A 14,050-nucleotide genomic window follows, 5' to 3' on the forward strand; every position below is an offset into this window, starting at 1 on the left:
GAATGGATAAAATTTGCCAGAGCAAACAACTTCAAGACACCCAGAGGTTACTGGAGCATAGGCAGCAGAAGTTAGGGGCGCACCTGGACCACCAGCCAAAACTGATGGGAAGGCATTCTGCGCCACCCAGGTCACCTGAGCCTCAAGCAGCAGCCAAGGATCCAGGAGGACCTCCAGGCTACAGAGGGAGTGTTGTCTGGAATGGGACAGGGTTCCCTGCCTAACAACAGAGCCGGCCTTCTACTCAACCCTCTGTATTTGGTTATATGTGGCATCATATTCTCTTTGGAATGCTGCTTGTGAATTTTTTTCCAGTATTATTTAAAGTTGTCAACAGCCATTGTGATGCCTTGTGTTAGAATTGCATACCTGTGAATTACATTTTCTTTTCATATATGAGAAAACAGGATTAGGATCTGTAGATGGGTTATTGGACGCATGGCAGTAGATCGTAACATTATATTGTGATTCTATTAACAACTCCATAATGATTTCCCTTAATACCAAAATGATAAATAGATAGATAGATATAGTTTCACATGCTGAAATAAAAAAAGAATACTTTAATCACCTGCTTGTGGTGCATTGTGTGTTTCTTTGTTTGGAAATATTCAATTAGTAATATGTATATTTTAAACTTCCTGGGTTTCAGATGTGCAGCATGGACCCAATTTATGCCATAAGTAAATCTGCAGATTAAATAAATGCCGAAAGTAAGTTAGAAAGATTATCAGTATTGTATAACACTTCTTGGGAATGTGTTGTTGTTGTTTAGTCGTTTAGTCGTGTTCGACTCTTCGTGACCCCATGGTCCAGCGCACGCCAGGCACTCCTGTCTTCCACTGCCTCCCGCAGTTTGGTCAGACTCAAGTTTGTGGCTTCGAGAACACTGTCCAACCATCTTGTCCTCTGTCGTCCCCTTCTCCTTGTGCCCTCCATCTTTCCCAACATCAGGGTCTTTTCCAGGGAGTCTTCTCTTCACATGAGATGGCCAAAGTATTGGAGCCTCAGCTTCACGATCTGTCCTTCCAGTGAGCACTCAGGGCTGATTTCCTTCAGAAAGGATAGGTTTGATATTCTTGCAGTCCATGGGACTCTCAAGAGTCTCCTCCAGCACCATAATTCAAAAGCATCAATTCTTCGGCGATCAGCCTTCTTTATGGTCCAGCTCTCACTTCCATACATCACTACTGGGAAAACCATAGCTTTTACTATACGGACCTTTGTTGGCAAGGTGATGTCTCTACTTTTTAAGATGCTATCTAGGTTTGTCATTGCTTTTCTCCCAAGAAGCAGTCATCTTTTAATTTCGTGGCTGCTGTCACCATCTGCAATGATCATGGAACCCAAGAAAGTAAAATCTCTCACTGCCTCCATATCTTCCCCTTCTATTTGCCAGGAGGTGATGGGACCAGTGGCCATGTTCTTAGTTTTTGTATGTTGAGCTTCAGACCATATTTTGCGCTCTCCTCTTTCACCCTCAATAAAAGGTTCTTTAATTCCTCCTCACTTTCTGCCATCATGGTTGTGTCATCTGCATATCTGAGGTTGTTGATATTTCTTCCAGCAATCTTAACTCCGGCTAGGGATTCATCCAGCCCAGCCTTTCGCATTCAGCCCAGCCTTTCGCAAGGCTGTAATGTACAACTGGGAATGTACCTTGTACTTAATCATAGCCGGCATCTTGGTAATTAAAGGGATGGAGGTAAAAGCAGTCTTTCTGTGATGTTTTTTGAGACACTGTCAAAGTGTACAAATTCCTCTGCTATCATACTTTAGATATTTAGGTCAGTGTTTCCCAACCGGTGTTCCGCGGCACACGAGTGTGCCGTGAGACGTTGCCTCGTGTGCCGCGAGATGCCTGGAGGGAGGCGGGCGAGTCGGGCGGCGAGAGGCGGGGCGGCGGCGGCGAGGAGAGGAGAGGCCGCGCCTCCTGCTGCTGCCTGGCGCTCCTCCTCGCAGCCGGCAGCGCTGCCTGGGCGCCTCCGCGCGACTCTGCCTCGCTGGGTTTGGTCTCCCAGCAGAGACGGGTCACACGCGCCCCTCCCTCCCTCCCTCAGCCTGCGCGGAGGGAGAGCCAGAGAGAGGCATCGCTCCTGCGCTCCGAGGCGGATTGAGCGCAGCTGAGAGGAGCTGCCGAGGGAAAAAACTTTCACTTTTGTGCGTCCCTCCCGGCGTGACGCTGCGCGCTGACGTCACGGGGCGGGGCTTTAATGGTGGTGTGCCGCGAGATTTTTTTTCAGTAAACAGGTGTGCCGTTGCCCAAAAACGTTTGGGAAACACTGATTTAGGTCACCGTCCAGCTCGTTTAATACCATGTTCTTGAACAACTCCTACTCATTTTGTGGAATAACTTTTCTAAGAACATGCCTGTGTCTTGCCAAATGCAAGGTGGTTCTTTTAAAAGAGATTCAGAAGCAATACAAAACACAAGTGAGTGAGAAGAAGAAGTCCATTCGACTTCTGAAAACGTTTGAAAATCAAGGCGCAGCTTCCGATTGGCTGCAGGAGCTTCCTGCACTCAATTGGAAGCCGCGTCGGAAGTTCGGCTTCCAAAAAACGTTTGCAAACTAGAACACTCACTTCCGGGTTTGCAGTCTTCAGGAACCAAAACGTTCGAGAACCAAGGTACAACAATATAAACATACTAAGCATGCACTTCTACCTGCCACTTGGAAGCCCTCAAGAAATGGTGAAGTGACTCCCCCAGGTGGCCTCAGTTTGCATCAGTCCGTGCATGAGCTTCTGAAAAACTCTGCCCAAACCATCCAGATTTTCTAGGTAGCCACCTCCTCCCAGTGCCTCACTTTAACCACTTCCAACATCAAATAAGTTTTCCAGCACTATCCTCCCAGACTGATTAAGAAAGCTGGGGGGGGGGGCTTCACCTCCTCCCAACTGATTAGGACATCAAAGACTATTCTCACACCTTCAAAAACTTAACTGTTGCGAGGGAGGGGTAAGGAACAGAGGCAGGAAGGGTAACCATGTTAGAATCACTAACTCCTCAATATACATTTTGTCTTCTGGATGAATTTCCCATACAGCCTGTTTTCGAACCTGATTTGCATAGGAGCTCATGTTTAACTTAATTCTCTCTAGCCTTTACCACATCATTGTCCCGTTTAAAAAGCTGATCTTAAGGAAGCGGCTATATTATTTATGTATTTATTTTTAATTTACCAGATTTTTAGACCGCTCTTCATCTCACACACACAGTGATCTCTGGGGTGGTTTCCAACGTAACAGATGCCTTTCAATAAAATTTTATTGAACGATGTGACCAAACCTTTTAGTTTATTTATGGCTTATTCCATTTTTTTTTTTTTACGCTGAACTAGAAGTTTAATAAAAACTTTTTGAATATATAACTATAATATAATATAATATAATACAGCAATATAAAGCATTTTTAAGAACAGATAAATAAAATTCAGTGTGTAAACCAAGCATTAGGAAAACACAGCTAATTATAAACATTAGCTTAAAAATGACGAGAGCCCTAGAGCAATACTGGACAGTGGTGTAGCATGAGAACGCGGCCACAGGGGCAGTTGTCCTGGGTGCAAAAATTTGTTAGGGGTGCAAAAATTTGACATGTGACACTGCTTCAATACAGTTGTGTGCTTCCGTTGCTGGGCTCCATTGAAAACAGCTTCTCCATGTGAACCAGGAAGTGACTTCTCCAGAATGACTCTTCTTATCTCTGCGGCTGTGATCTTCTGGGTGATGCGGACCTCATGGCCCTGGGTGCTAGCAACCCACTCTACACCACTGACACTGGAAGATACATCTTTTGAGCTTCCACTTAGTGATTGGTCCAAACAATTGGGAGCAATTACAATAACAAATAAATTAGTGTTTTAAATACAGTATGTGAGCCAGGCAACATGTCAGGTTCCTTACTATGTGGTTTCCAACATCAGTCATACTCAGATTTACCCAATTGAAAAAATAATAACAAGACCAAACTAGGCCCATTTATTCCAGTGTCAGTAAAACTTAGACCCAACCCTAGTGTAAAATAAACAGGTGTGTCAACTTAGCTGTTCAAAAAAAGGTGACAAAAATATTGTGTGTATTTGCTTAATTTATTATAAAAGAACTGCAAGATGGGAAGTGGGAGTGAACTGAGCAAGAAGAACAAATAGTCCTGCATTGTGGGGTTTCTATATTTACTGAGACATTTTTGCCAGCAGGCACACTGACACCTGCAGACACCCCAATGGCAACCCCTGCTTTAAGGGTTCAGTAGGCAAATACTGGGTTGTGTGAAAAACTGGATCAAGAGAGAACTAGTTAAGGGTTATCTGCTACTACGCCCACACATCCCTCTCCCTAAATTTGTATTAGGGGCTAGTGGTTGTCTTCGGTTTTGCATCTCAGGGGCTGCCATTCCTAAGTACAGGTGAATGACCGCAGAGAAGTGATTGCTGGGCTGAACTTCTTACTAAAGATCCTGAATGCACAGGGCGTTTTCTCCTTTAATCCATGGAAACTGATGGCAATCTCCTCAACTTCCCATCAAGGGAAGAGGCGAGTGTGGAAAGGAGAGGTGGAGCAGGCTGCTGAAGCAATTAGCTCTAATTATTTACACGCAGAGACACCACATCGATACAATGCTCCTATTAGGAATAGCCACTTTGCTTGATTGCAAACATGCATGGCCAGCGATTTCAATAAAAGCTGAGTTTAGATCTCAAGATAGATTTCTGGGAGTGACACAGATTAAGCCCTGCCTAATTTCAAATAAACATGTGTAGGAATGCATTATAATAATTTCCTAATCATTATTAAATGTGTATCCATAGATAACCCTTTTCTGCAAGCGCAGCTTTTACTCAGTGCTAGATGTTATACAGTTTCCTCCCCTGCTTCCTGCATATTTCCTTTCCTTTGTGAAATAATGTGATCAATCCTCTTCTCAACTCTTTCCAAAGGTTTTTTTATTTTCTCCAGCTATGATTTAAAAGGGGAAAAAACTCCAGCTTTGAATTAAACTTGCATTCAATGGTGCGATGCTCCCATTATCTTTACTAATATATAGATATCTGAAAAACCACACATCAACAATGCCAAACTGCGAGGAAGACAGCCGCACAAACCAACACCTGAATGTATCAGACAATAAATAATCTATTGCTGTTCTTGTTATCAGATATTAGGCTGAAACTCAGTAACGCTCATTTTCCACAACAACTGCTAAGCATTCTGCGTGTCCTCAAGAAAGGACACCAAAGGGTGCCAAGATCTCCCTGGAAATGTTCATTGCACTGTTTGTATATTGCTACTAAGGGCACTGGAAACAAATTCCATTATGAAACATACTGCAAATGAAATCTGTAGAAATATTGTCTCAAATTCTAAAACTATAATTCCCCCTTCATTCTAGGGCTTGTGCTGTAGTATTGCTTTATTTGTTATCTGCTCGCCTTTGGCAAAACTGCAAATAACTTATGTTTGTATACAAGGAGGATATTTTTTTAAAAAACCAGGGTACACATCTGTTTTGCTGCACTGATATGACCTCCCAGCCAGAATACTGCATGACCCAGTGACCCTCTAACAATCTCCCCCACTGCTCTGACAGGTTCGAGTCGTAGCAGTTTCTCAAGAGCTCTTGGACAAGAACTCACTCATCTCAGGTTCTTATTTCTTCCATGACGGAGCCCTGCCTGAAAGCTTTTGCGGCTGTTTAGTTGAATGCTTCTGATTACATTTGAAGGGCCAGGAATAGGGAGCCTCTGGTGCCCCAGGTTTTGGTCAAGTCTATACACAGTGGCGAAGCAAGCCGATCAGGAACCTGGGGTCGTGGCCAGCTGGGGCAGGATGCTCCGCAGGGCCTCCAAGGAGTCTGCCTGCCTCCTCCTCCACCTCAGCCACCCTACAGCTGGGGGGGAGGCAGTGGCGGAGCTTCATGCTCCGGCACCGGGGTGGCGGAGAGCACGCGGGGGCAGGGCTGGTGCATATCCCGGGTGTGGCACGCATCCTGGGGGCGTGGCGCGCCGTCCACAGGGGAGTGGCACACTGCCTGCGGGGGCGGGATGCCCAGCACAGGCGGGGGTCTGCCGCGATTGCACTCTGGGGATTGTGCTGCCGGGGGCGGTGTGCTCCCCCCGGACTCCTCTTCCTCTGCCAGTGGGGGGAGGCGGCGGGTGGATCGTTTGGGGTAGCACAGAGCCTGCGGGTGCCCAAGCCAGGAGAGACGTGTGGCTCTCAGGAGAGACGTGTGGCTCGGGCGTGCTGCAGGCCCCACAGTGAGTGCCGCCCAGCATCTTGTCACACACACCCCAGTGGTGATGCCCAGGGCAGCCTGCACCCACCACACACCCCTTCCTCTTCCTCTGCCCCTGTCCATATGACCTGTTTAGTGAGCATCCATCCTGATTTGTTTGAGGCGAGGTTATACAACATTGTTCAAGAATTATGCTATTTCAGTGCAATTTCCAATTACTTGGCAAAATGTTCAATCCTTAGGGAAAGCTGGCTTCTGGCACACGACCTCCCCCTCAGCTTTAGGCTGCACACACACTATATCTTTAGAGCACATTAAAAGCACTCCCCCTCCTCAAAGAATTCTGGGCCCTGTAATTTAAGGGTAGCTGGGATCTGTAGGGGGTAAACTTCAGTGCCCTGAACTCTTTGAGGGGGTAAATGTGCTTTAAATATATAGTGTGTATCATGCCTTTAATATGCAGCCTGAATTTGCCAGGATGCGACTGAATCCCAAGCGAAATAGTGACAGTCTGGACGTGTCCATTGCCGGTCGATAGCTCTCATCTTCCATGACCATTGGCCACACTGGCTGGGCTTAATGGAAATGGAGACCAACAAGCAGCTACCGGTACAGTGGTACCTCAGGTTTAGAACTTAATTCGTTCCCAAGGTCCGTTCTTAACCTGAAACTGTTCTTAACCTGAAGCACCACTTTAGCTAATGGGGCCTCCCGCCTCCGCTGCACGATTTCTGTTCTCATCCTGAAGCAAAGTTCTTAACCTGAGGTACTATTTCTGGGTTAGCGGAGTCTGTAACCTAAAGCGTCTGTAACCCGAGGTACCGCTGTACTTCATGGTTCCCGTGCCACTACTGAGCCACAGGACACAAGTCTCTCCACCCACTCACATAACCTTAGAATATATTTTTCACCCCTTATCATTTAAAATGCTTCCTAGAAACCCACATGTACACCACTGAAGTGCAGCATGTTCATACAAGTTCATACAATGTAACTAGACAAAAGCAACCCCTTTTCTCTCAAGAAAGAGAAGAGATTGCGAGCCCGTGCACTAACCCCCCTGGCCCGGGAGCCAACCCGTAAATAATGAGACACGACAACAGATGTATGGGATAAAATGAGAGAGATGGGTCAGCTGGAATCCTGTAATACCTGGTCCTTGCTCCACCCCACAGCTGGGAGCAGATTGGGTAGTTGGGGAGGGGGCGGAGCAACAGCCAGCAACCAAAAAGGGGGTGTCACCCTGGCACAGGAAGCCCAGGATTGCAAACCCCACCCACTGCCTTGATGGATGAACAGTAATTATAGAGTTTTACTTATTTATTTATGCAGGGATGTGAGGGCATCTGGACTGGAGCCAAATGTGGCCTTATCCAGGCCTCTCTGCCCAGACCACACCCTTCCCCACCTACGCTCCGCACCTTCCTTAGGTGCTTTTGCCTGGCTAGATGTGTTATTAACTGTAATAAAGAGTCTTGCTAATGCAGAATGTAGAAAGCTCAAGCTTTTGCCTGCCTGGAATATAGCCTGGTGGACAGTAAAAGTCATATCCTTTGCTACTTCCACTTTTGCCTCTGGCATGATGTGGCTCTTGGAAGGCTGGTCCACAAGGGAATGTAGGCTCTCTGGCTGGGTGAGATACCGTACCCCCTCTTTCAACAGTTGAGTTCATTGAGAGGAGCACCTACACTTCCACTCCCTTCCAGTGTGGTGTAGTGGTTAAGAGCGGTAGACTCGTAATCTGGTGAACCGGGTTAGAGTCTTCGCTCCTCCACATGCAGCTGCTGGGTGACCTTGGGCCAGTCACACTTCTTTGAAGTCTCCCAGCCTCACTCACCTCACAGAGTGTTTGTTGTGGGGGAGGAAGGGAAAGGAGTATGTTAGCCTCTTTGAGATTCCTTCAGATAGTGATAAAGCGGGATATCAAATCCAAACTCCTCTTCTTCTTTGAGGGCTGCACACTGGCGGCTCTTTTGAGCACGAGTGAGCAATTCCCACAGTCTTTTAAAGAAATTCCAGAAAGAAATGAACAAACAGATTATTTCTTATCTTTTACCCAGCAAGGCAACTTCTCCCACCTGTTCCAAAGTCGAACACAAAGGGAGAAAACATCTTTAAAACATAATATGAAAAGCCACACTCTTCAAACCACTTCTCTTGAAAAACAAAACACAGGCCTGCTCTGAAGTTAGACAATTAGGTGAAGCAGCCTACCTTCCTTATGTAAACCTGCAGGCCTGTGTCAACAGATGTATCCACATTAGGAAGAAAAGCTGCAGATTCTGCCAGGAGAATAATTCCCCTCCCTTTAACGCTCACAATTAAATTCAAATAGGAAGCTGTTCCTTCAGAAGCACGGCAGAGTTTTTCTCAGTCTCTAAGAAACCATTACTCTGCACCAGCTCCCCACAAACTGCTGCTTTCCAGATATTTGAGACTACAACTCCCATCAGCCTCAGTCAGTGGATGGAATGCTTATGCCTTGATTTGGACCCATTAGGACCCACAGTACGGAGTGAGCTTTCCTCAGAGCAATGAAAAAGAGTCAGAGAACGTGTCCTCCAGAACTTCTCAAGAGCTTGCTCACTATTGTGTGACATTTTAGATGTTCACGCTAAAGCGGATTTTGGGTAATTTTTCTAACCACAGCTGCATTCCCATTTTTGTGCTTCTCTGAGGAATAGAGGGTCATTGAGCAGTAGGGGGAAGAGCAGGACAATGTGGATTTTGTTCAGGGTTTGAGGGTGTCAGGGAGAAAAGTAGGAACTGTGAACCCTAAGCCCCTGAACTAGGGGGGTAGCTCTAAGCCCCTAAAGTTTAGGAACCTGAAAGCCAAATCACCTAAGAACCCGCATTCCAATGCACAGCCTCCTAAACTTTGCTATATATGCTTGATTTGATTTGAAGAAATTCTGGCCTTCTTTTCAAAGCAGTATCACATGCAAAATATGATGAAAAGCGGTAGATATTGTTCATTATTTCAGTTTCTTTGCTAATTAATTGCCTGTTGGTATAGCATAATTTTATACTTTACCCAAAGTGGTAGTAGCATGAACCAGCTCCCATCTAGTTTAAGACATTAAAACCCACATAAATTCATGTTACTTTTCTACACATTGTTGGTTAGGTAGAGCTTTCCACAAAAGTAGTTATTATATTGTGACTACTTAGGATCAAAGAAACCACAATGGCACTGAATAGCAAGGAATAGCACTTTTAATCTCTTGCCCCACTCCCGTTCCAATTAGCTGTTGTCTGCAGGTCCTTTCCTGGAGATTACAGTGGTACCTCGGGTTACATACGCTTCAGGTTACAGACACTTTCAGGTTACAGACTCTGCTAACCCAGAAATAGTACCTCGGGTTAAGAACTTTGCTTCAGGATGAGAACAGAAATCTTGTTCCAATGGCGCGGCAGCAGCAGGAGGCCCCATTAGCTAAAGTGGTGCTTCAGGTTAATAACAGTTTCAGGTTAAGAACAGACCTCCAGAACGAATTAAGTTCTTAACCCGAGGTACCACTGTAGTTCAAGAAATTGCCTTAATCCCACCAGCTACAATGGGACTTAGTTTGGACCAAAAAACACATAGGATTGCACTCTGGTCTTTAAGGTTGGGCCTCTCCTTCTTTTGCATTTCTTGCTACAGACTAACAGGGTTATCCTGGAACAAATAAGTGAGTACTCTTAAGTAATTAGGTAAATGTTTGGAGGCTTTACAGTCTGTTAATCCAGGCTGTACATAGCATGTTTGAGGAAAAGATGAAGACCAAGGAAAGATCAATACCTTTTGAAAGTAAGTTAGCAAATATGTAGCCTTCTTAGGCTGTGTACACTTTATAGTGTGGTCCCACTGCTGGTGTTTGAAGCTGTGTACACATGACATCAGCTGCAATCCATATTTGTGCTGTAGTTTCTCGAGAAATGCTGCTGTTTGGTACCTTTTCCTTACATCCAATTTGAAAACGTGAGCCACATTCATGTCGCAGGTAAGCTGAAGTGTGTACATTTGAGACAGCTGTTCCATATGCACATGCACAATTATGTGCATAACAAAAAATATCTCAAGAGATTTGAATTCAACTAGTTTTGAATTTCTAATGCAGTTTTCCACAAAGGAGTGAGGGATTCTGTTTGGAGCGTTTGCGTGCCAAACTCCAGAGCCATTAGAAGAATCATCGAATTAAATTGTTTTCTGGAGGCTGGCATTTGTCTTGAAGCTTGCCACTTCTCTTTCGCTTTTAAAAAATGTGTAATGATCAATGGACAATGCAAGCATTCAAGTGTTTCCAGTCTGCCCATTTGCTCATGAAAGCATGAATTGTACACAGTTTAATGCATGGGGGGGGGATGGACATGCAGCCCATTATTACTAGATACACACACACAAACACAAGCAGCAGATTAGAGCTGGAAAGTCTCATCCTGCTACAATACATATTTTCTCCCTGATTGTGATATTCTTCTGCAATGCCCTTGCTTTATCTAATCCTGACATAATTTTGAAGAAACTGTCAATGCATTTGTATGTTAATATACAGTAAGCCCTCAACAGTTGGGACTCGGGTGGCGCTGTGGTCTAAACCACAGCACCTAGGGCTTGCCGATCAGAAGGTCAGCGGTTCGAATCCCCACAATGGGGTGAGCTCCCATTGCTTGGTCCCTGCTCCTGCCAACCTAGCAGTTTGAAAGCACGTCAAAGTGCAAGTAGATAAATAGGTACTGCTCTGGCAGGAAGGTAAACGGCATTTCCATGCGCTGCTCTGGTTTTGCCAGAAGCAGCTTAGTCATGCTGGCCACGTGACCCAGAAGTTGTCTGTGGACAAATGCCAGCTCCCTCAGCCAGTAAAGCGAGATGAGCACCACAACCCCAGAGTCGTCCGCGACTGGACTTAACGGTCAGGGGTCCCTTTACCTTTAAGCCCTCAACATAACTTGCAGGCTTACTGTAAATCATTTTGAAATTTTCCCTCTGTAGCTCTTAACAAAGATTGGCTTTAAAAAAAGAAAGCTAACAACACAAAATGCAAAGATATGCAAACTAATCAGTATGTGCAGTTCATCCACACATCTGTCCTAAGTTTTATAGCACACACAAGGCTGAGAATGCAAGAAGTGCCATTAACCCTTTCAAACGCACCACCCTACTGCAGTGACAATGGAAACACCCCACCCCACCCCCATTTCAAAGCTGCTATTTGCTTCCCTCCAGCACCAAGTAGCAGTTTTGAAGGGGAGCAGGATTTTCATGAGGACTACAACATGGAGAAAGGATTAGAGTGTCTGCCCTTCCCATGCCCATATGCCATAGCCCCAATCCTTATTAAACCCCTCACAAAATATTCTGCTAAAAAAAGACCAGGCACGTATTAAAGGCAACCATGCATTTCATGCATCATGTAACTTGTGAGTTGCCTTTGGTTTGAAAGGGCAATTCCAGGCCAGCCTTGACATTTACAACCCTTCTGTGCACAGCTTATGTTTCTCCTACGTGGCCTGACAATCTGAGAGAAATTATTACCCTAGTTTAGCAGTGCGTAATAATCCTTCCAGACTGAAGGTGCCCTGAAAATGCCTCAGGCAACATTTTAATAAGCTTTTGCCGGATTTTCATACACATTAAAAGCAGAAGCCTAATGGATGTTTATTATACTCTCTCCAAATAAATGTATCTGTTGTGCCTTCTCTAATTTCAGCCTATCAGACGCTTTGAAAGCAGTGATCCTCTAACCTTCTCTCTCTCTCCATATTTGCAAGCATTTTATGCAACACCAGCAGTGTAAAGGCCTTGAGGGGCTAAACAGACATGGGAAGGCATGAAGGCCAGGGGAAATTCTCCCCCTTGTTCTCCTTCTGCTACACCACTGAGTGCGACACTTCCTTCTGTTAACACAAACAGGGCCCAAAGGTGGCAGGGAGAGAGGTCAAAGGCTGCAATCCTCTATACACACTGTTGTACACACCAGGAAGGGGCCAGATATGTCTGCAGATTACCTACTTGTTTCTCCACCCCTCACAATGTACACAACTCCTGTTCATGATGCAGTCATCTGCGTATGCACAATGAATGTCTCAGAATGTACACACCTCAGATTAACTGCAGGGTGAATGTGGTTTAGGTTTTCCTGAAGCTGGTTTGAGGCAAAATACACAGAACAGCAGTATTTCTTATGAAACAGCAGGATATCTCTGCATTGTGTGTAAAGTTGTGCACACAATGATTCAAATTCCAGTGAGCCAGAGTAAAAGGTACAACGCTGTGTAAGCAGCCTAATATATTCATTGTATATTTGTTTACTTATTTTCAGAAGGTATTGGTTTTCCCTTGGTTCCCATATCAAACATAGCCAAGGATGATTAATTGGTTGTAAGTCCTTTAAACATACCGTATATATGAAAAAAGAAATCAAATATTTACCTAATTGTGAGTTCTCACATATAACATGTAACATAGCCCTGCCTGCTACAACAAATGCAAAAAAATAGAGGGAATGGCTTGTGGAATCTTAAGAACCTTACTGCAATCCTATGCAAATTTGCTCAAAAGGAAGTCCCACTGTAGCTGATGGGATTTACTCCTTTGCATAGGATTGTAGCCTTAGCCTACAATCCTGGGCAGGCCTACCTAGGAGCAAGTCAGTGAATGTAAAAAAGAAAAGGAAAAAGTGTCGGTAGGTCAGCAACCAGGTAGGGCATGATGTTCCACAGAAAACCAATGTGGGGCTAAAAGGTAAAGGGACCCCTGACCATTAGGTCCAGTCGTGACCGACTCAGGGGTTGCAGCACTCATCTCGCTTTATTGGCCGAGGGAGCTGGCGTACAGCTTCCGGGTCATGTGGCCAGCATAACTAAGCCGCTTCTAGCGAACCGGAGCAGCACATGGAAACACCGTTTACCTTCCCACTGGAGCGGTACCTATTTATATACTTGCACTTTGACGTGTTTTCAAACTGCTAGGTTGGCAGGAGCAGGGATTCGAACCGTCAACCTTCTGATCAGCAAGTCCTAGGCTCTGTGGTTTAACCCACAGCGCCACCCGCGTCCCTTAATGTGGGGCTAGTTTCCCCCCAAAAAAGTAAGTCACCAGGGCAAGCACACTTATTCAAACAATTGACATGACTAATCCCATGTGTAACTTGGTCCTTAAGCTCCACCAGAAAGAAGTATCTTCCACTCACTCTTGTTTGCTTAATGTTGTTACACACTGTCCCAATCTCCACAGCAGTGTGAGATTGCAGGGATCCAGGTGTTTCCCCAGGGTTCATGTTTCCCTTTGGAAATGAAGCATAGCAGAAACTGCAGTGTCTTTATGCTAAATACTGTATTTTTTGCTCTAAAAGACTCACTTTTTCCCTCCTAAAAAGTAAGGGGAAATGTCTGTGTGTCTTATGGAGTGAATGCAGGCTGCGCAGCTATCCCAGAAGCCAGAACAGCAGGAGGGATCGCTGCTTTCGCTGCACAGCGATCCCTCTTGTTGTTCTGGCTTCTGAGATTCAGACTATTTTTTTTCTCGTTTTCCTACTCAAAAAACTAGGTGCATCTTGTGGTCTGGTGTGTCTTACAGAGCGAAAAATACGGTAGTTTATTTACACATACAACCTGATTCTCCGATGGAGGGTCCCTAGCATTCACAACCCAAGAGGGACCTGTTTCTCCCATTGCTGCAGCCTCAGATGCAAGTGAAAAATAGTCAGCCCACATTTGTGCTCTGACTCCCCTCTCAATCTTGCCACCACTTGCAGACTGAAACCTCTGCCTTGCCCCTGCTAACTAACACAGAGCTGAAGGAAGGGTCCCACCCCTCTGCCATCTTTGCTA

The sequence above is a fragment of the Podarcis liolepis genome (assembly GCF_965112155.1).
Source record: "Podarcis liolepis genome assembly, chromosome: 11".
Classification (NCBI taxonomy): domain Eukaryota; kingdom Metazoa; phylum Chordata; class Lepidosauria; order Squamata; family Lacertidae; genus Podarcis; species Podarcis liolepis.